This window comes from Nomia melanderi, chromosome 7 (assembly GCF_051020985.1).
Source record: "Nomia melanderi isolate GNS246 chromosome 7, iyNomMela1, whole genome shotgun sequence".
Classification (NCBI taxonomy): domain Eukaryota; kingdom Metazoa; phylum Arthropoda; class Insecta; order Hymenoptera; family Halictidae; genus Nomia; species Nomia melanderi.
Window position 1 is genome coordinate 11,123,107 of NC_135005.1, and position 20,902 is coordinate 11,144,008.

Here is a 20,902-nt window from a genome sequence, read left to right on the forward strand (position 1 = left end):
GCACCGGGTTCAGGGTTAAACGCGAGTGTCACTCGAGCGCTCCGAGTGTCGTCGATTCGAGGATGAAACGGTTCTTAAATGAATCAGGAAGAACTGGAGGGACGAAGCATCCGGGAGAAAATTAGCGTTCAATTTGTTCCTATAAATTCTTTCTTCTCAGAAACCTTGGAGCAACTCCGTAATCTCTGGGAACCTTCCGCACGATATTTTACAGTTTTAAGTGGAATTTTAAGGCTCACGCCTTGGATAATATATTTTTCCCCGTCTGACGCCGAATAATAAACTATCAAGTCATATCCTGCGCACCCGTTTGTCCAACCGCGAACGCTGGCCAAGAGTCCCTTGCCCCCGGTGCCTTTTTTTATTGCCTGTCACGATATTGCCCAACGCATTATCACTTTCCTCCTCGTTAGGAAGATAGCGTCTTCTTCCTTCCCGGTGTACACAGCACAGCCTCCTTGCACCTGACGAGGCCGTTGATTGGCCGAGTCGAAAATTTCACGACTGCTCTCTGATAATGTGCTCGCTTTTGGAAGCGAGTCGCTTGCTCGCGGGCCCCATGGCAAAAACGAGCGACTGGAAAAAAGCCGAAGAGATAACAGCGTGGGGGGTGAACGGGTAGCCGAACGGTCCCCGGAGGGGGCTGCAGAACCGGAATTTTATACAGTGGCGTAACACGCTGGATAATACGCGGAGAATCACGAAACTCCTGGTCGAGGCTACTGCTCCTGCTTCTTTCCTCGTCCCTCGCGCTGCTTTCGCTCCTCGTCTCTTCCTCCAGCCAGTGGCTCACCCCCCTTCACCCTTGGCCGTGCTCCTTTTTTTCCGTTCGTTTTTCTCCCTCCATTTGGCCGGGGTCGAGATCTGGTTGTCCGATTAGCCTTTCGACGAGGCGGACTGTCCTCTTATCACGAATGCCTAAGATTCGTTCTTTGCTGGTCAATTAAGTAACCTGCGTTACAGGGCTAATTAATTTCGCAGCAATTAATTAAGGCCGACTGATCGAATACGCAATGGACGTTCCCCTCGCGGTGTCTCGGCCGTCGCCGGGAGAACTTCGCGCGCCGTGAACTTCGATTCGCGTTATAAATTCGAATGTAAATAAGATCGTCGAGGCCGGCTGCGGCGCAGGGAAACGCAGCGATTTTCAGCGAAATTAGCTCGTGAACCGTGCGTATCGGAGTGCATCGCGAACGATTCACTCGCGCCGCGTGTCCCGTACAATGCGATTGGTTCCTGGCTCTTGAAGAATTCCCTATTGTGGCCGGGCGATGCTGCACGGCTGATTTTCCATGACAATGCTTGATAAAACGCGGGAACAAAGGGGTACCCGGCCGAAAGAATCATCGATAAGGAAGAAACGTCGGACAATGGTAAGATGAGACGTAGCCGAGCGGTGGCGGCTCCTAGCGGCGTTGGCCAGAAGTACCAATGACCTTGCCAAGGTCACCGCGTCCTAACTACATAGACCCTTCCCGCATTCTTTCTCCGTCGCTCGTTCGTGGTGCATGGCCCTTATTATTATAAAGCAGTTGCCCTGATTCCCCCGAGGCCGTGTGCCATTCATTCGCCTCCTTCTCGTTCGTGGGCCCGCCCTCCGCCCCATCCCCCCTGCCACGCCCTTCGACCGTCTTTTTCTTCTCTTCACTTTTTGTCTCGTTACATGCACGGACCTTTCTTCATCGGCTCGCCGGCTTCGACACTGAAATCGAAACCGCCGGACCGAGGCCATTATTGCGTCTCTATTGTGCGTTGCTCTACCAGAACTGCGTGCCCGCGATCCGGCCCGCTTCATTTCCCTTTTTCCACTCCCCTTTCATGTCCGTTCTCTACGCTCGTTCTTACTCGTTAGCGCTCGCTAGCTCGATACCGCGCGCGCGCGCGCGCTAGCAAACGCTGTCGACCGACCGTCTTTAAAAATGCTCTCCGCGCTCCCGTATTTTCGACGCGTCCTGACCGTTCCTCCGACCCGATAGTTTTTATCGGTTGCGACAGTGTATCCAGAACATCGGCATTGTGATTCAACTCGTCGCTTAGTGAAACCGCTGCTTTCTTCGGGAACGGTAGGGTTATCTGTGCGTCGAGTTGTTATACATTTTAGAATTATTACTTCGCAGCGTGAGGTTTTAAGGTTTTTTTCAGAGAATTCAAGGGACGCGTACGACGTTAATAGATAATCTTAAGGTCACCAGATAGCGTTACAATTTCGTGTAAAGAAAAGCATGCACGGTGTTACATTTATTTTGGATTGAACCTTATTTTTTCCAGAAGCAAGAACGCCGATTTCTCTATGACCCACGAAGTTCAAAATGGAGGCGGCGGCGGTGGCGGCGGGGGATTGGGAAAATGGCTGCGCGATCATTTGGGCGGCGGCTCAAAAGTGACCCAGGACACTTCCTCGACTCTGAAAGCAAACGGAAACCTTGTAGAAGGTTCTGGCGGCGAGAAGCCCTTCGGCAGGACTGTCTACACCTCACAAAATCTTTACTGCAGCCTGCCAAGGGAACACGGCCGCCATGCTTACAACGGCGCTCGGAAGACCGGCCACGGGAATTCTGTGAAGCCTCAAGGCCACGATCGACAACGATCTAACAGCGTGAACCATCACGAGAAGACCACCTTGAGCGACCTTGGAACTTTGACGAGGGGCGGGCCTATCTACGGGAGCGAGGGGAAGTCCCTGAAGAAACGAAATCGCGATCGTCGGAGGCACTCGCTGAACGAGACACACGAGCAGGGTCGGCAACGTCGCAGAAGGTGAGTGAAAATTCTAATTAAATCCTGTTAATGCGGTTGGAAAAGAACGATGGTGGAGGACAACGATTTACCGTGGCCGGCGCAAAAACCACAGAGTCATCTCTCCGTACCGTGGCGACCGCAGATGCGCGGGGAGATTAATTTAATTTGTCGACGTACCCACTGCGACTAGCCCCTTCTTTGTTCGTCTTTAAGGGATAGAATAATTGAAAACTTGATCGTTTCGTGGACTTAACGAGACGGACTGCCTAATGCGTTACGTGGGAAGCGATGTTACAGGTGGGGTTTACGTCCGACAGGTGGATCGAGGGTTTCTTTTGTAGAATTAACAATGTCTACAGCTTGTGAACTCATCAGGGTCTCTACCCCACCGAATTGTTATTGCTCAGAATATTCCCTTAAACTATATTCCTGGTTGGAAACTTAATCAACTACTGTGTGTCTAGGAGATCATTTCTTTCCATTCCTTATTGACATATAATTTCACTGTTTGTAATTAATGTTACATGATAATCAATTTTCGACACTTTCATTGTACTGTGTCTATGATAGAGGCTTACCTGCGTCAGAAAATCACTCAGTCTTCAAATGGTCTTTTAGTTGATTGATCCTTTTTGACAGTGCTGTCACAAGCAATTCGAAGCTTCTACAAGAGACGCGTCCTTTCCGGCCCGATGATAATCAGCCGGGTTCTGAAAAGAGAATTATGAAGCATGTTTAATATTCGTTTAATATACTCCCTTGTAAGATGGCCTTAGTAAAACGGGATAAAGTCAAACATGAGGAAAGTCTTATTAATGACACTAATACGTGTTCATTTTTAACGTGAAAAGTAAATTAGAAAGAAGGCCTAGCACGACTTACTAAAATATTCTTTGACCAGTTCCTCCAGAAAGAACGTACACGCCTTGTACTACAGTTTTACTTTTGCTGGCCATCAGTCGCTCGAATTGTTTCTGGCCAACTACCTCGGCCTAGTCACTGTCCGCACAAAATGCCGACGCGTGTACTTACACACGCGTTACGCCTTTAATGCCGATTCATTCAACGAAATTATCAAACACGAGGCTCGCCGGCCTTTTGATTTCGCTGGCAGCGGTCCGCGAACGGTACACGCGGAATCCGCGCGGCGACGGTATCGTACAATTTCCATCGGCGAAGCTCGCCGCGGGGAGCAGTCGCGATTTTTAGGGTCCGCTTCCTGCCGCGCCAGCTTTTCGACGACTTCCTCCGGGAGGAAACGCTGAGCTGTGACGTCCGATTTCAACGTGTACGGTTTAATTTATCGTGTAAGACGACACGTACAGCCGCCGCAGATAAAAGTGCACAGGGCCCTTTGGTGCATCCTACTTGACCTTTAGGCATTATAAAAGTATTCTCTTCCCCCGGAATACTTTTAACGACGCACACGGCCGCCTCTACCCGCGCGTCGGTGATCAGAAATACTGGCGCCCCCGAGGTCAGACAGCTTCAGCAGGAGTTACCGGATAGAAGGGGAGGCAATAACCTTGGGGACACCAATAAATCTGCCCCCTAATATAATATCGTTACTCGTTATTACGCAAGACTCTTCGAAATTGACTTCTTCGTTTCCGTTCGTCCCTCCCACTCCTCGGCGCGTGTTTTTCTACGGAGGCTTCATAACCAGCTCGTATAAACAGCGGAGAAAACCGCCCCCCTCGTTTCAGATACGTATCGACGCTCCTTTCATAGTCCTCGGGATGAAACCACTCTCGGCTAGGATGATTTAACGCGGCAGTTCCACCGGTGCCCCCGCGAATGTCCGGTCATCACGACCATAGTAAGACGCCAGCTCCCTTGCGCCGGTTGTAAGTGTCCACGACTGGTATGCGGCCAGTATGTACGTCCGGGATATATGGTTGTCTTCATGCTCGTCCTTCGTATAAGGCCCCTTCTTGATGCTGCACGTACCCGGGGGAACGAGAGAGGGATCTGTTCCGCGCAGGGGCCCGCGCGAACGCGAAATACCGATGCGGCCGGGTAGAGTTCGTCGGACCCCGGCCGTGCGCCAGACGGAGACCGGGGAGAAAGCGAACGGCCGCGCGAGAGAGAAAGCCGGGACCGGCAGGGTTGTTGGGCCCTGAATTTACGGCGGAGACCGCGATAACCTCGATAGCCCGACACGGGTATATTGCCGCCCCGGAGACGGCCAACTGTCTATCGCGGGCTCCCCCGGTTTCTGCTCCGTTGACTTTCAGCGTGCATCGTGGAATTTCGGGGACACTTCTCTTTCGTGACGATGAAAGTGACGCCGGGAGACACGCCTCTCAGCCTCGATATCCTCGTAGCCGCGGCCCGGACGACGGAGTGATCGACAACCGTTCTAGATCGATAACGCTCAACGACAGATCGATTTCAAATGGAAATAGAACCGGGTGATCGGGTGGTTCGTTAGCTCTCGATAACCTCCAAGGCTATGGATCTCGATCTGGAGTAGTGTAAGCTTTCTGTGGTCGGTGCGCGTTAATTTCGATGGAAATGCGATAATCATGTTTTCTTTTAGTCGTACTTTAATGTAATGTTGATTTGATTGTTTAAGGTAATGTATATTTGGATCTGATTTGAAAAGTTCGCGGTGTGACTTTTCTTTGCAAGTGAATGCTTTGATAGGCACACTGTACAACTTTGAAGATAGAAGTTTGGTTTTACTATCTACTTTCTTTTCTCGATGATGAAAGTAACCCAAGAATGCGCTCGTGACCGTAGACACTCTGTCACACCGAATTGACAAAGCGATCAACAACTGTTTTAGATCGATAACGTTCAACGACTCGATTTCAATGAAAATAGAACCGAGTGATCGATGTTTCACTATTTATGATGACCTCGAAGGTTATACGTAGGTTTACATCTGTAATCGTACACGAAGATCTTATCTAGTACGGTCCTACTTCTTAGAAGACGAGTGATTCATATTCTATTGGCTAAATGATTTTCTCATCTTTATCAATAGATAACAGTAATGTCGCGGTATCTGAGAACAACGCAAGTCACGCAAAAGGGTGATTAGAACACGGTTTTATAAATTTCATCGAAATTATGAAGACATTGTGGTCTTCCTAATGTTACCAAAATATACGTCGAGCAGCGTCCAACGCAGGATTCAGATCCTAGCACTTTCTTTTCCGGATGACGAAAGCTGCTCAAGAATCCGCCTGTGACATTCTATCACATCGAGTTGACAAAGTGATCGACAACCGTCCGTACCGATAACATTCAACTCGAGCCACCGAGCATCGACGTATCGCGCGCGGAGAACAAACAAAAAAAAATGCAGTCACGGGAGCCTACGAAACGCACGCTTCACGCTCGTACCCGCTTGGTGTTTTATTAATGCCTGGTGGTTACATAAACAATGACTCGGGTCGTTCCAGCTGGCGTACGTATTACGCGTCTCGCGTGCCGCTCTATAAACCAGGGGAATATCGTACAATCGGAGGCGGACGTCTCGGTATGTATCCACGTCAATGCAACGTACGACGCCGGAGGGTGCTATAGCTGTCAGGCGCGCGTATAGCTCAGTCACGTGTATATTCGTGCCTATCTGTTCCGCGCTCCCGTCGAACTCGGAAAAGAACGAAAGTAAATAACGAAAAACGAGAAAAAAAGGAAGAAAGGGAAAAGAGACACGCTGCCTTTTAAGTAACGACGTATTCTCACGCGTTTATTCACGACGACTCCGGCTCGCTGGATAGGATAGAATATGTCGGGGGCCCGACTGCGCCTACTTATGCGCGCAGGTGCGAGGTCCTTGTGTTCGTGCGTGTTTCACGGGGAGACGCGGATAAAACCTCGCGCGCGGCGCGGTGTTACGGGCCTGGTCCCAGCGGTGCGCGAGATAGCCGGATTCGGAGCGTTAATGTATTCGTTAGGTTACCGATACATTTACGCCGGCCGACTTACGCATCTTCCCATCTCTTCCGAAGTCCGGGGCCAGCTTTCCCTTCCCTTGCCGATCCAGGCCCTTCCACGCCCGTGTCCGCGGTCTGCACTCCGTACACATGCACAAACGGTCTCTCTCCCTCTCTCTCTGTCTTTCTTCTTCTTTCTCTGTCTCTCTTGGCGGCCGCCCTTAAACTCTCTCCGCCCGACGTCCGCTTTCCTGCAGGCTCTCCCGAGCTAAATATAGCTAAGGCTCAGATATAAATAGAATAACCCCGCGGGCCAAGATGGCCGGGGTCAGCTCTCGCTGGACGTCCACCCAGCTTCTTTTCTCCTCTTTTCTTTTCTCCTTCTCCCCCCCCCCCCCTTTCTCTCTCTCTCTCCCCCTCTCTCTCTCTCTTTTTGCCACCGCTCTTCCTTCTCGGCTTCTGATTTTTCGTCTCGTTCGTTTTACGCCCGTGCTTACCCAGGCCACCAGGATTTACCTGTCCCCGACGCGGCTACTCCGACGGCTTTAACGCCGTCCCGTCAACCCCGGACAATCCCATTGGCCGACCTTAGGACGGTTCTCCCGATAAAGGGTCACCGACACCCGAGACCCTTCGTGGCTCGCTGCCCTTGACGGTGCCGCGGGCTCGTTCGGGGTTTCGGCCGTTCGCGTGTTCCCGGGTTTTATTGCTTGCCCCCGCGCCCCCCTTCCGTGGAGGTGCGCTTACGTAAAATAAACGCCGAGCCGTTTCCAGCCGCGGCGCGCGATCCGCGCGGCACTAAAATTTCGTTTCTGATCCCGTTGGGACTTCCTGGACAAGATTTGCAGCGCGATCTCGGCTCGTCGTGAAAGCTTGGAACGCGACGGCCGCCGATCGTGGCTGCGAGGGGCAACGAGGGGAGAGCGCACGTCGCCCTATAAGAGTGTTTCTTTCTCGAACGGGACGCCGGACACGTTCTCCTCCTACAGAGGTCGTAGGTGTTCGACGTACACGGTCGAAAAGCCGGGATGTCGCGACCGGTCGGCCGTTCCAGCTTCCCGTCCCCCTCTAATCAGCCCCAGTCCTCTTCCCGGCGCGTTTTTGCGCGAGATTAAATGCTGCCTCTAACGACCTAGTACTTTATACGGGGATGCTGCTCGCGGAATATCCTGCGTTTATCATTCTGTACGAGAGGTGGAGGTCGTAGGATCGAAGGTAGGAGGAGGCATGGAAGGAGAAGGAAGAGGCGGAGGTGGAGGAGGAGGACGAGAAGGAGAAGAAGAAGAAGATGAAGAAAATGAGGAAGGCGGCTCGAGGCTCCGTTCGACCCTGGCCAGGGCCGTATCGGCGGGATTAATGGCAGTGACATCCCGCTCGTGGCCAGATGAGATTCTCCGGCCCGACCGCGAGAAAGAGCAAGAGAAGGGAGAGAAACGAGGAGGAAAGCAGAGCCGGCGAGAGCGGGAACAGAGTCGGAGCGACGGAGAAGGAGAGCGGACGACGGTGAGAGACGGAGAGGGAACGAGAAGATGTCCAGAAGAAGAAGAAGTCGACGACGAAGCGGAGGAGGTGGAGGGCACCCGATGTGAGTCGGGTGCGTTGACCTTAGGATTCGATGCGCGTCCTTGAGGATACCAAGATGGCGGGTTTATGCAACCGGCCACAATGGTATCTGCGGGCTGCAGCTTCTCTCGTCGCGTTCTATTTGACGCACGACGATTCGACGCGCTTGCATTCTCGGGGGACTCTCTCGTCCGCACACCACTTCTCCGCCGGGCACCGTCCGTCCCGCACGCACAGGCAACACGCGCGGCCACGTCCCGGCACCGACATGAGCTTAAGACGCGCCGTTAAAGCCAGTCAGTCCAGTTTCCATCGCCGCAGCCTGCACGGACGAGCCAGGAATACACCGTGGATTCGAAAGGAAATCAAATCCGAGGAAAGGCCAACGAACGGCCTGCCGCCTGGCCATGCTGCCGCGTGCACAGCCTCTGGCCACTCTTTCCACGCTCGCGCGCCATCCGCCGCGCCGGTTGCCGCGAAATGGGAAAGCGAGCCTCCGTCTTCCCCTCGATTCCACGTCTTCGCGGATTCCTAGAGCATTCCGGTGAACTTGGCCATCGCGACACCTTCTTCGGCTCTAAACCACTTTTTAGCTGCCTCTATTCTGCGTCTTCGGTATATATTGTTAATGTACGCCTAGTCGACTCGTTGCCGTGATCATTTTGAAACTTCTGTCGCGGTGCCCGTTACTTCTAGCGTATAATGGTATCTAGAAGACATTCCTTTTCCTACCATTTTGCGTTATAATATCGTATCTAGTTGTTACTTTGTTGAACACGAACCCGACGAAACACAGTACGCTAATGTTAATTCACGCATCGTGACAAAGTAATTTCTACATCAATGTACCGACGTAGCTAATTCACTCGTAGCATAAGGTTTAATAAGGCTCCCCTTAAATCGATCGATCCGTGTTCGGAGTTTTATTTTATCTGTCTGTATCGGAGGCTTCGGTGTACCGGCGTGCAATCGGTGCACGAGAGGTTCGCCGAGCGGCCAATAAATTTTGCCCGGGCCTGTCCGGCGGCCGTAAAAGATTCGGGAACTGGAACTCAGGAAATTGGTACGTCAGTGTCATCGATATATAAAAACTTGTTTCTTACCTAGCAAGCGGCGCGCGGCACGTATATCGAGAAAAAGGCCGCGGGGATTCGATACTGACAATCGAACCACACGGGCGAGTCCCTTCGACCGCTCGTGCACCAACTCGCGTGTGTACGCTCGTGACGGGGGAGTGCGTGTGCGACTGTGCAACCGTACATACAGGAACGAGGCACGGGTACACACGGTTACGCGCGCGTATCCACCGCACAGGGACACGTACGGAAGGTACGTACACATACGCGACGCGAGCAGGGATCCTTGATCCTACAGGAATGCAGTCTTGGCGGCCCACGCGGCCTCAAGTACCCCACTCTCCTTCTTTCTCTCTTTTTCTCCCTCTCTTCCGTTCTCTCTCTCCGCGGGCTGCCTTGTTCCTCTTCCCTTCTTCGTTTTCACGAGATCTAATCCCCGCAGGGCCACGTCCGTAAAGCAAAGAGCGGTATTGGTCGAATGCACGCGCCTCCTCGTTGTTCTCCGCGTTCCCTTCGTCGGACTCTGCAAAAGGATCGTTCGATAAACGCGGACTGCACTGATAATCCTTAGGGAAATAGTAATTTTTGGGGTATAACTGGGACCGGATCCGCCGGACGGCCTTCCACCGGTTTTTTCGGACGCCGAAGCTGAACGCGACACTTTTCGCGCGGAATTCCTGGCAGCAAATGTTACCCGCGATTACCGCGCTTTGGCCGCGAAGATGGCCGCGAATTATATTACATGTTCACCGTGGCATTCTTCGACCTTCGCGCGCGTACTTGACGACCCCTCGGACAATAGATTAATAATTCCCGTAGTGCTCGCGCAGAGGAGATCGCGAGGGTGTTTGATGAGTTTTGTGTAAACGCGGTTCGCCGCGCGTGACGCGTTAATCTTGAAACCCGGGAAGAATATAATGATACGACCTATGTACCGAGGCACCACCCCAGTGATGTTTTCGATTCAGGCGCTACATCATCCGGCCGCGGGAAACGCGGATAATACACCGCTCACGCGGGACCAAACAACGAAGGAGGCAGCGACCTCCCTAAATCTCCCATCTCTCCGGTGTGTCCGGTGAACGCGGCGATTTATCAAGAAGATCTCTCCCTGAAAACGGGGAAGATCGTTCGCACGATAAATCGCGGGAGGATCGGAACTGGCGAATCAAAGGAAACCGAAGACGGGGATGTGCCGGCCGACGCGTCCATTTGCCACGCCGAATCCTCTGTTTTCCCGGCGTGAAACAATCACCGTGAAAGAATCGCCGTGAAAGCGACAGTGGTTACGGCCGGGCCGTGGACTTTTTCGCAGCGGACACGCCGCTGCGGCCGGTTATTAATTCCTCGCCGTTTAACGTCCGACGAAAGAAAGATACTCGGGTTTCAGGCCCGGCCAGTGTTCTCCCGTCACGCCGGGCCCCTTGCGTGATCGAACGAGCCACGTCCCCCATAAATAAACTTTTCATACATCAGCCCGCGGAGACCGGGGGCCCGGCTCGGAATAAAGCACATAGAGATGAAATCATAGCCTGCGCGCCGCAGGATGCACACGCCGTGCATCCGCGCCGACGGTGTCCGGTAGCTCGCAGCGGTTTAATCGACGTCCTGCGTAGAACTTTTCCGCCATGCCCCGCTCTTTCTGCGTGCCGCAGTTAAACAACCGTGCCGAGAGGCCGCGGTGCGCACTCTCCGGAGGGAGGATCATCTTCGATCTTCAAGGTCGACCGCATGCGGCCCGAGGCCTTCGCGAGGAGGCGTCGATCCGGCCGCCGCGAATTCGTTCGACTGTTTCCTCCGTCCCGCAGCTGTTTCCCTTCCCTCCCGCGCACCGCCGGCCGCATTCAGATGCCACCTTTTCCATCCTGTTCGTCGACACCTCCGGATCCCGTCCGTCGGAGCTTTTCTCGCCCGCCCTCGGACCTGTCCGCGACATGGCCGCGAGCGGCTACGAAGATATTCGCGAAGATACGGAAGAGGAACGATACGAAGATGAACAGGTAAAGGCATGACGGAATGTGGTTGGGATGAGGTTGGTTAGCGTTGGGTTTGACGAGTCTCTAGGAAACAGACGATCGTGTAGATACATCGTGTAGAATTGTGTCTAAATTTTTCGAAGGATAAGACTAGTTAGATGATCGGATTATTCGGATAATGGGGATCTACTGATTCTTCTTTTAGTACTGTTCTATTTATTGTGGATATTTTACTCCCATCTAGGTCGTCCACTTTAGTTACAATAAAATCTTTGATTTTGCGGGTGGAAAACGAGAAGGAAATTACGACAGCGATGAGGTGGAGGAACATGGGGAGGACGAGGAAAAGGAACCTGAAAAAGTAAAGGGACCTGTAGATGATGAAGTCGATTGGTATCTGCCTTCGGACCACAGTCTCGAAGGTGAAAAGTACGGGGAGTCATTTTACGAAGGGGAAGAAGTAGGTGAGGAGGAGATACCACTTTCCCCGGCGATCTCCGCGGAAAAGTTGGAGGAAGCGCGACAGGTAGAGGAATCCGATCACGTGCTCGTCGAGTTACCTGCAGAGGTGCGCATAAACCTGTCATTCTCTCTCGTTCTGCCCGTGGAGTTGCTATTCCTCACGACCTTCGTGATACATTAAGATTCTAAGGTTCTAAGGCCCCGGCTTCTCGCCGTGTCCACCGATACTTTAATCCGCGGATTTGCACATAATGGCTCCGATTCTTATTGTAAATAGAAGCGATGTAAATAATAAAACGGTTTTCTGGTGTGACGCTCCCGCTGCCTTGGAGTCTCCTTATGGGCAAGTCTTTGTGACGGGTTAAGATAAATTGATTTCATCCGAACACGACTGAAACAATGGAATTTTTATAAATAATAATTGAGTTTGCACAGTTTGTGATAGTTATACGAAATTTCATAATGATACCGTCTTAACCCTTGCAAAAGCATAGTGGAATTCCGTTTGAAATAATATTAAAAGTCTTCCCCTTTCCTACGACAGACAGCTGGCGACCGAGAGGCACTTATTGACAGGTTAAGAGAATTGAACTCCGAACTGAGCGATTTACGTCGGAAAAATAAGCTGCTGGAGCTTTGGGTGGTCCGAATCATGAAGCAGGTCAGGCTGAAGTGATCGTTGAACCTGCGATAACCTCTCGTATATTCGTTACTAAATTCGAATAATACTTCATCGAATAAGTTCTCGTTAGAAATCCGATAGTTCGTGTAGGTTCAACAAAAGATGACGCCCGCGGATCCCACGAAAGATAATGAGGAATTGGAGGAGATATACAAAGAGGCTCTGCGCAAGTACAAGATGCAGATCGACGATATACAAACACAACAGAACGAGCTAATGTTCGAAATGCAGAATTACATCGAAAAAGTTCAATCGATACGTATCGAGACCGAGGAGACCTTTCGCGAGCTTCTAGATCGTGAGAAGGATGTGGCCGTAGGTCTCGTCTTCGAGAAAACCGGCAAGAAGGTCACGGATAAGATGATGAACACCTTGACGCATCGACAGGTGTCGCTTATTTGACGATAACCGTACCGATTAAATCTCTGCGGCGTACTGAGTCATTATCGACCTCTTTCGCGATAGCAAGCGCGTGCCAAGATCTTAGCTCAGGATCGGAAGAATTACATACTTCTTCGGCATTATCTCGAGGATCTCAGGGCTCGACTAAAAGGCGTGGAGACATTGGGGGAAGGAATGACCACAATGGATTACGAGGCGCTCTATGCAGCTAATATGAGTTACAACGATAAGTTGGACGAGCGAGATCAAGAACTGGAGAAGTTGCGTACCAAGTATGTTCGATTGTTTACATTGTCTCCTACAACAGTTAGACTGACGTGACAACGCATTAAAATAAACTTCCAAATCAATGGAACCTTCTCGCTAAGAAGATCCTTATCACATTACATGTATACGCTGACATATCCAATTACGAATAGAATCGCTGAGACGGTGAACGGCGTCGCTCAATACAAAGAAAAAGAAGTTTGCCTAGTGGAGGACATAGAGTTCGAGCAGGAACGGCTGACGGCTCGCCGCAACAGGAGCACGAGGATCCGCGAGCGCGCGAACAAGGCTCGGCTAAAGCTGAAAGAACTGCGGGTCGAGTTTAACGAGAAAAAGGTCGAAGCCGGGCTGTTGGTAGCACAGTAAGATCCTTCCGTTCGATCAGCGGACGCTTGCTCGGCCCCGTGTCATTGAGGTTTCGTCGATTCAGGCCGGAGCTGCTGGAGATGGAAAGGAGGATGAATATGAGGAACGACCTGAAGAAAGCAATCGAGGCAGTGGAGCGCGAAATTAAACAGTACAAGCTGGAGAAACTGAGGCGGTCAACCCGTTCACTGTCTGCAGTGTCGAAGGACAAAATCCTTGACGGGGGTTCGAGCAGAATCATTGGTTGAGCTATTTGGCGGTTACGTCTGCCGAATGAGCGATTTTTCGAGGCTCGACGGAAATTCCTCGACGGTATTCTTTTGTAAAGAACGACGACGGGCTCTCGCATACAATGGTCTCAGGATTCAATCGAGTCGCGCGTTTCCTTAACGTTACACGCGCGTGTAACTGTCCCGGCTTATCTCGCGGGCAATTTATCACCGTTCCTGGCGGAGATTCGCAGTCCTCTCGGAAATCGTATTAATTTGACCGGCCGTGTCAGGCCGCCCACAGGAGTTTCAAGTCCCGGCCGCGTCGACACGATCGGTGGGGTACATATTAATCGAATCAACACGATATCTCCAGGCATCGCGAGGAAGTTTTTCGTCACCGCGGCTACAAGCGACTCGGTGCCCAGCGCGCGGCGTCGTATTAATTATGAGGCGGCGAGAGGAGCGCGCTGGAAAAAAAAAAACGTGTCTGCGTGCGTGAGCTCCGAAGGGCCCCTCCGCAGTTTCGTCGCATGCGTGACGGCGCGGCCGCTCTCCTGCGAACTCGGTCACCGCGCATTAAACCGAACGCGTGCGTGTAACTGATTTTACAAACCTCGTGGCGATCCCCGGCTTTCCATGCATACGGAATGAAAACACGATATAAATTGGCTGCTCCGGGGGAATATTAATTCCCTCCCCGTGGACGCCACGATTTCCACCCCGGCTCGTTAATTAACGCGCGGAGATCACGGCGAGCGCTCTTTATTTCTATGCTTCATTCGCTCGGAACGAGCGAGGAGCCTTGAAACACGAGCACCTGGAATGCGCCTGCCTATATTAAACGGGCGCAGAAATTTCACGACCTTTTTGCGACCGACTGAAAAAATAGTTTGAAAAAACGTATTGTTAAGGAAATATGCAGCCTACACCTGGTATGCTCGACATGAATTTCAATTCCAAAAATCGTTTCAAATTTCCAGTCTATTTCTATTTAAAATATGAATCTTTGCGTAACCAGTTTATCGTGTTTCTCGACGAAATTCGTTTCGACCGCATGACGGTTCGATATTTCAATTTCCCCGGACAAAAATTTCGCTTTCTTTCCGTATATCTCTCGCGCGTCCGACAACGCGAAGCAATCACGCCGGAGTTTCGCAATCTCTGCTCCACCCCACGATGAGTTAGCGTTAGATTAGCAAAAGCGCTTCATTGTCAGCGTGTGGGTAGTTTCATTCATTCGTCCGCCCACGCGCGGAACACGGCGTTGCACGAAAGAAAGGCAAAGGTTATGCCCGCGCGCGAGCGCGAGGTTTCCTAGAGGAGCCCGGCGAAAGAATCGTCTATTAATTTCGCGTGGGCGCAGAATGTACTTAAACCGGTCGATAAAATCAGGCAAGGGCGGATCCCCCGCCGCCCCGCGTCGAAAAGGGCACCGATGGAAGCGGCGCCGGGGGGATCTTCGTCGGTTCCCTTCGGTCGCGGACCTGTTCGCATGATTTCGGGCCAATTAGGGCCGGCGACGAAGCCATTAATTCTTTTTGGTAATTTGTCCGTGGCCGGAATTGATTTAAGGCCGACGCGTGGACCGGCGGAGGGGGCAAAGACGAATGGTTCCCCGTGTAACACGAAAAGAGATGACGTGTCAATTAAGCTACCCTACAATCCGCCGGAAAGTTATACGCCGATCGGCCGGAACGACGCGCGGAAAGATAAATCACGGTAAATCCCTCTTCGATTGGGCCTGATCGGACGATTATTTATATCCGTCATTCTCGAATCAACGGGCTCGTACGCCCGTTATATCCGCGTGCACCGCGTCCCCGGCTGCAACCCGTTCCCCCCTCCTCTGAGCGTGCATAATGTTCGATGGGCTTGTAGCCACGCATTATTGAACACGATTCCATTCGACGGAACTTATGCTCGATCACGTACCCGACTAATAAATGTTACCTTTCGCGACGAACTCGCTAATTCCCTCTGTCGAAGGTATCCATCTTACCCACCAGGCCCGTTCCAGGAATTCCGATACCTGCGCATACCTGCACCGATCCTGCGATACCGGCGCGCCGGGCCCATTCTTTCACTGTCCCCGACGGGGATCCGCTTTCCCGTCTACCTGCTCGCATCTTGGTCTCATCGATTTTCTCGGAAATTCGACCGGTTTTCCTCGAACCGCTCCGGCGCAAGCCAAAACTTTCGTTTCGTGGCTCGTGTGTACGGGGGACGCCTGGAACTCTTCCGTGATCGCTTCCGCGGAAACCTGGCAGTGTCGCTGTCGCTCGTGCCGCGAGTAATAAAGAACGACACCTCGGGGATCGACGACGGTCGCGTAAGCCGGGTGGCTCGGCCGAAGACAACGGCATGCGAAACAGAGAGAAATCCTCCAGCGAATTATGCAGATCCGACGTATTTGCATTTCGTTAGCATACACGCCGGGCTCGTTGCACGTTGCGCCGGGCCTCTGCCCGTGGACTTTCATCTATTTACCATAAAAAAGTGTATGGTATCGGATCCCGATGGATCCCGTGGCCGGTCTGTCTCTCACGCCGCCTCGCCCTGTCCCGATCTCGGGCAAACTCGCGCTCGCCGGATCGATCTATCGATCGATCTCACGGCACTTTGCCTTCGACCGATCTGCCGACGACGAAGACTTTTCCGCGTTAGCGCCGATTTCGCGGCGCTCCGTTTCTGGGAGCGCGCGTATCCGGACACGAAGTGGGACAATCGATCTGTCATGATCGCTTTGCCGTTCCTGCAACGAGATTACGAAGCTCTCGCGTTCAACGGGAGGGTTTAACTTGTAGCTGCAAGAGAACCGTGTCCGCTTTAGGCTTTATTTGCGTCGAGGAGACCTCTTTCTAGCGTCGTTGCCGATTGTCAGAAGAGAAGATGCGAGTGGTTGTATCGAAAGTTAAATTTCAGACGAGTACATTCTTGAAACAGGTCTTGGTTAGGTGTACCAATGAATAATCCACTATTGCCTTTAACGCCTTAATTTCTATTGCATTTTGAATTCAATAGGTACGATCGAATAATTCTCTTTTTCGAAGAAAACCGCGAATATTGAGAAATACATGTGCACGTTACTGAAACACCGATGGCTTCTGAATTTAACGGAACAAAGTGGAGTACTTATTGATACACCATCTAAAAGGGATTAATGGATGTTGCAAGGTAATAGTGAAAAATGTTCTCAATCAAAATGATGGACAGATCGGACGCAAGATTATCGAACGTGAAACATGTAGTTAACGTGTTAAAGAGGGAAAAAGGAAGAGCCGCATGGTTGCCGTTTTGGAGGTATTGCCTGCTGAAATTTCGCCGACCGAGCAATATAGCGCGGCAATTACGCGAACGCGGAACCCTTCCGTAAAAGGGAAAACGCACGTTAAGGAATCATGTCCATTCTCAAGGTCGACCGGTATCCTACCGGCCCCTGCCGTAGACTGCATAACGCGTTTCTATTACGCGGTCAATTGCAGCGATTGTTGCGTGTCTCTCGCAATCAGCGCTACGGCCTGCGAGCATGCTTTCTCTTTCTCTACCCTCTTTCTTTCTTTCTTCCTTCCTTCCATCCCTAATTACCATAAGAAAATTCGATATCAAATTACTGCTGCTCGGCGAATGGTATCGCTAATGAAACTAAGGCAGAATAAAATTTTGGGCGCAAGGAATATATAATACTAACAAATCGGTTTACCTGTGTAAAAGAAGTAGCTTGATATGTTTAATTAATTTCAAGTATCTAATCAATTTTTTTGTATTTCTAATATAGCTTTACGTAATTTGAACCCTAACGAACTGGTGAATTTTATAATCAGTACTTCACCGCTTGTCGTTTAGGAATATTTAAAGGATTAAGGATTTGTTAATACGCTTTTTAATAAATATCGAAATAAATCATTTCTCTTGGAGATATTATCTAATACAACATTATTAAGTTGCTGCATAGCGAGCACGGATATAGGGAAGGCTTTTAAGAAACCGATATTATTGTGTCAATTAAAGGTTCAAGTTTCTCACATATTGCAGTTAATGGAATGTCCTATGGTATAAAGATTGAATAATTTTTAGCCATAGATTCGAAAGTAGAACGTCTTCTACGTGGCGCAATTCCGACGGGAAAAGAGCAAGAAGACAATGCACATGGTCCATGATTTATGATCACTTAACTTTACGTCACGTTACGTCTTTGCGATCGGTCTACAGAGAATAGGATTAATTTAACGCGATTAGATATCAAATGACCGACGTCGTAACGCGAGTTTTATCGAGCGTCCCGCGTGCCGTTGAAAAATCGCGCGTCATTGGAACGCGCTGTCGTGGCTGGCAAATTGTGCGAGCCGGATTGACGTTTAATGGATGTCAAAACAACAATCGTCGGGATTAGACAATGCGCGCGCCGCGGAACACGAACGCGGTGGTCGAGGAGGGTAGGGAGGGCCGATAAACCGAGTGAAGCGAAACGAGCAATAAATCACGATTGTAGTTTTATTTTTGATAATCGCGGCATGTACCGAGCATATTAGTCAAGGGAACATAAATTGCATCCTCGCGTATGGAATATAAATCAAATTTCGCGGAGTGATCCGCGCGGCGTCAAAGTGATTTAATGTTTCTCTCGTGGCATTGGACATTTTTAGAAGAAACCGTGCTTTCATACGGGACCATTAATCGATATATGGCGTAAGCCAGGAATCTTGAAAGCGGTTAAATGTGTTCACATCAAAATCAATAAAAATCAAGAACCGCCTTCGGACTTTCACAAGAAATAAACGTGAAATGTTCCATTTGTATTGAAATTTCCACTCGACAAAACAGCTTCACGCTTCCCTCGCGTCTAATGAAATAAATGTAGAAATGTTGAGTGAAATATTCATTAGCCACGTCATCGCAAAAAGGATATTATGCTAACGTTGCAGTTAAATAGCATCTGATAAATGTTATATCCAGATTAAGCCTCAGGGTATATCAGACGCTGTTTCATCTAAGAATTGGACTTTCCAAAGAAAAAAAATAGAAAGAAACACGAACCGCAACCCCAGAATTTAAGGTATAATATCCTTTTACTTCCATTTGCAACCAAAACATAATCGGCGTTTCGCCAGTGGGGCCTAAGTAATCTTTTTGAGGCAAACAAAGGTTTCTTTTCTAGGTCAGAACACACAGATACACCAAATCCTTCGCTACATATTAAATCTCGGAACGGAATATATTTGTAAATCAGGTTCTTAGAGCGGTGAACACCCAAACTCAGCTGAAAACGGGTCACGTTGCACAATCGTTCCACGGAGATCCCAAATTTAGCAATGCTGCTTCACTCTCGGGCAGCTCGATCCGGTCAGCAGGACACAAAGGCGCCTTTCCTGGCTGATTGCGCCACGCGAAAAACAACGTAATCACGGTGATTAACGAGAAAACCGTGTCCCCAGTGTCTTCGCGGCAGCATAGGGGGGCCCGAGGGCTGGGTGAACGCGTGACACGTATTGCAAGGGAGGCAGAGACAATGCACGGATCGATACGCAAAGCGGCGATTTGAATACAAGCGCGCGTTGACACGCCAAACGCGGCATACCTTCGCTTTCTTTCACGGTGAGCGAATCTGTGGCTCGTTCGCTGAAAGACATGTTTAATAGAGATACATCTCTCTATACGAATCATACTGGCGAAGTCCTACCGATGGGCTTTTCTACTCATTAAGCCAACAAAATATCAAAGAGTAGAGACACTGGCAGGAATTAAAGTCGTGAAGCTATTAAAAAATGGCAGAACATCACATGGATATGGATATTTTCACATAATAAAATACGAACTCATAGTACAGTGTGCTAGTGCTCTAAATGAATAATATTATAGGTTTCCATTTTATTACGTAAAACACTCGACTTCGCTATAATTGTACCCCTTCTACTGTCCCCCAGGTCCTTTTATGGCGTTTACCTTGTCCCCACATCCGGTATTGCCAGTCCCTAAGTGTCCATTTTTTCCTTACACCTGACATCACAGTCCACGGGACAACATCCTCGCAGTCAGAAGAACCGAGCGAAACTTGAAGCGATTAAAAGATGGTGGTTCGATTTTTTTCTGTTTTTCCCTCCATAAACTGGTATGCAGTTTTAAAGCCTATACGACCACTGCAAGATAGCTGGCATAAGCGAAACGCGATCGACGATGATCCGAGCATCAAGTATTTAGGAATGGTTAAATAGCACAGATCATTGAATCGACCTCGAACCGGCAGCGTCGCAATCGTTGACCTTGACAAACGGCAAGGCAGACGGCTGGCAACGCGACGCTACGGAGCGTCTCACTGTCGAAGAACTGGCCGGTGTTTGCGAATGAATTTACGGTGCTCGTTCCATCCGGACTGGCGAGGTAACAAGGGGAACGCAGATGGCGTGGGTGTAGCAACAACAGACGGTACCAAAAAAAAAAAAGTAAAACTTCCCGCGAAAAGTTAATGGGGTATCGATCATTGCTCGCGCCCGATCATATTTTTCACCTTGATCCCCCGCGTCGTCGCAGGGAACAGGCACGCTCTTTCAAAGCACTTTAAGGCGAATCTCGAGAGTCCATTACCCGGACGACAGCGCGTTTTAATCCGTATGCATGTATGCATTTTCGAAAGTTAAAGTAAAGAGATATCGACGATCTGCTTCTTTCTCTTTTCCTTCTCCTTTTTTTCTCTCCTCGCTTTTTATTACATTTGTAAGCGACCCGCGAAGCTATGCGTCCCCGTGGTGTGTACACACGCGACATTATGTAAGTATACTCGTAAACATGTAATAAACGGGAGGGAATGCGGCGTTTTAGTCAGAATTTTATGGGACGGGAACACGCGTGGGTGAAGGGGAGGCAGGCGGGAGCAGGGGCACGATTTTTATGGTATCGAAAGTGTACCTCTGCTTTGTGGCGTGGCCACCGATGTCCACGATAAACATTCGTGCGTATACGCCCGGCCGGTAATCCGTTATCGTTGAATTTCGTTTTATGGTCACCGGCCGACTTCGGGTTTCGTCGACGGGAGCGAAACTTTCTACGGTGTCGTCCTTTACGATGCGATTATGAGATTAGATGCGAGTAACGTTCGTTAATTCGCCGTTTAGAAATATTATTGGCCTTTCGAAATAATAAAGACGTATAAATAACAGCCGTGTTAGCGCGCCGCCATGGGGGCCCGAGTATCAGGACGCAGTCAACTTTCAAAAAGTATATTAACATTTTTATCAACGCGGCTTCTATCGAAGTGCTTTCGATCTGTGATTTT